Raw genomic sequence first — 2,556 nt, 5'->3', positions numbered from 1 at the left:
GACGGCTACTAAATGCGCTAGTGGTTCGTTTTTTTGTAAAAATTGAGAAAAACCAATCGTTTAACTTTTTCAATTGCCATTAAAACTCAAATAATAAATAACTGTTAAATTATCTTGGATAAAGGTACAAAATTTCTGTCTAGACTGGACACATAATACTTAAGTTTGGTTAAAGAAAATTGTCTTTACGTGTTTTCTAAACAAAGGTTTATGGAATATATGGAGTACTTATACACCAAGAATAAACATCTCTATAGATAAAATGGTAAAGAAGCTGAGTTTGTACTTTTATATTTTAGAGTAAAGTTAGTGCCTAAACAAGTTAGTACCTACATATTGAAGCACTGTTAACCCGTCACGCACTCTAAGGGCACGGCGTGCATAACGAGTTAGTTAAAAAAAAATTAAATTATAATTAAAATTAAATTATTAAATTAATTAAATATTAAACTATAATTAAAATAGATATTTATATTTTCTAGAAAATTGTAGATAAAAATACAGCAGCTGCGCGTTAGAGACGCCGTATGTCTCTCGGACGTGTGACAAGTTGATCCTATATCAGTTTTTAGAATGTTTGTTTCTTCAACAACGGCTAAACCTATTTGAATCTGATTTTCAATGATATATTACGAAAAAATTTGCATTAACATTTAGTTAACATTAAATCAGTTTACAAATATAAAAGGTATGTTTGTTTTCTGAACGAAGCGCGTACGCTGACTAATTCTACTGACTCAAAATATTCTCCGTTAGCGTTAATGCACTTTTTCATAGGAATGAACCAATTTTGAAAACATTAATGCCACTCCTCCGTGACAATCTTTGAAACATATTTTTCATACTCTTCAACAGCCTCTTCAGGTGATGAAAATCGTTGATCGCGTAACTAATTTGAAGATCAATTCATAATTGTTTCATCCTCATGTAATAAATACTGATAAACTTAGAAAACTAACTTCAAAACGATTGTGTTAAATATTTAAAAAATATTTACAAATACATACACCTACCAAATTAGGTGTCCAGTAGCAGCGGTAGAGCGTCGCCGGTGTAGACTTGTCTCGAACATCTATGTAAAGCCTGCATTCACAATTAAGTGTTTAATTTTAATATCTAACTAGCAATAATAGGTCGTATGATTGACTCTAATACGAGTCAATATTCATTATTAAAACAACGCTGTTGTTAAATTATATTTAAAATATATATATGTATTTGCAGTGTAATAAGAGCCCTTGCAATTCGAGGGCATATAACAGCCTGAGCCGAGCATTTTAAATTATTTTACATCGTGAAGTGTGCTTTTGCTGGTGGTCGTGAATATCATCAAGGAGTTAAGTACGTGCGTAACTTATTCATTTCGGCTCTTTGCGCGTATGGCAACATAGCAGTCAAGATAATTTTATAATTTACGTTGTTTTGCTTTGTACGCCAGCAAGTTAATAATTTCTTGATTATTTTAGTATAAATGTTAGTTCACTATTATAAAACTAATTAATTTCTGTTTCAGGTTTTTAATCCCTTTGAATCGGATGCTGAAGTCCAGCCCACTACTTCCCAAGTTCAGACGCAGAAGAAAAAACGGAGCAAGCCTGCTAAAGCTTCGAAGCCCAAGTTATCTTCGAAGTCGAAAAAACGCATTGTTGAGAGCGACTCTGAATCGGAGACTGATCGTGCATCGACAGCTTTACTTGTACTTACTCCTAGAAAACGAAAGGCCCGTCTATTTTTAGATTCTTAGGTGAGCTATTTTGAATTAAAAAATTAGTTAAATTTTTAATTCGAATTATTGAATTTAAAAATTAGCATTAACCTATACTATTAGAATTCCATTTTGTCTGTTATTACACAGTTTTACTTGCGTATTTAAACCATCATCGGAACGCTCGTCTTGAGAATGATAATTATTGTCAGTAAACTTTGCACTGACAAAATGCATTTTTTTTGTTCACAGGATGAAGAACGCGAACCTGTGCGAGCAGCAACATTAAAAAGTTATATATATTTCACGTCGAACAGGCGCGGGTTACACTCACCTGTTAGAAGAGGAGAATATTATATAGAAGTCAGAATATCAAATTTCAGGGAGCTAGAGGCAATTGAAACCAATCGCTGGCAGCATTCGTTCATCAGTTTTAAAACTGCTGTCGATGATAAGACGCCAACTCGGAATGCTCTCATCTAACTAATATCCGTCCGAGAAGATTACAAAACCGTGCAGCGAATTCTATATCCAGCCAAACGTTAAAACATATTATTTGATGACATTTACATTTTAAGTTTATATTATTTTCTATTGCATAGTGTCATATGATATGATATGGGGTCCTTCAAACGAGGCGTGAAGAGGCATATTGTAGGCAGGCAGGGTGGAGGCGGCTAGTGCAGTGAGGATTCCATCGCTGCACTAGGTTCCTTCGCGTTTGGATACCACTTTCCACTTAACATCAGGTGGAGTGGAGTCATTTGCCTGTCAGGTATAAAAAAAAAAAAAAAAAAAAAAATATATATATTTTCAATATACTATCTAATTAATAAATTTAAATGTTTTTT

At 33.2% G+C, this 2,556-nt stretch overlaps 1 long non-coding RNA gene across 1 annotated transcript; it reads left to right on the top strand.

Annotated features, from left to right (window-relative positions):
- The first annotated feature begins 1,233 nt into the window (after nt 1-1,233).
- On the top strand, nt 1,234-2,333 carry LOC113235564. Its single transcript, XR_003310879.1, has 3 exons — nt 1,234-1,341; nt 1,514-1,744; nt 1,958-2,333. It is a non-coding gene; the product is annotated as an uncharacterized LOC113235564 (long non-coding RNA).
- Nucleotides 2,334-2,556: the final 223 nt, after the last annotated feature.

This window comes from Hyposmocoma kahamanoa, unplaced genomic scaffold, assembly GCF_003589595.1.
Source record: "Hyposmocoma kahamanoa isolate Upper Pololo Valley unplaced genomic scaffold, ASM358959v1 88, whole genome shotgun sequence".
In the NCBI taxonomy this organism is placed as follows: Eukaryota; Metazoa; Arthropoda; class Insecta; order Lepidoptera; family Cosmopterigidae; genus Hyposmocoma; species Hyposmocoma kahamanoa.
The sequence above is the reverse complement of the archived record's forward strand: the minus strand, read 5'-3'. Positions and strand labels throughout refer to the sequence as shown.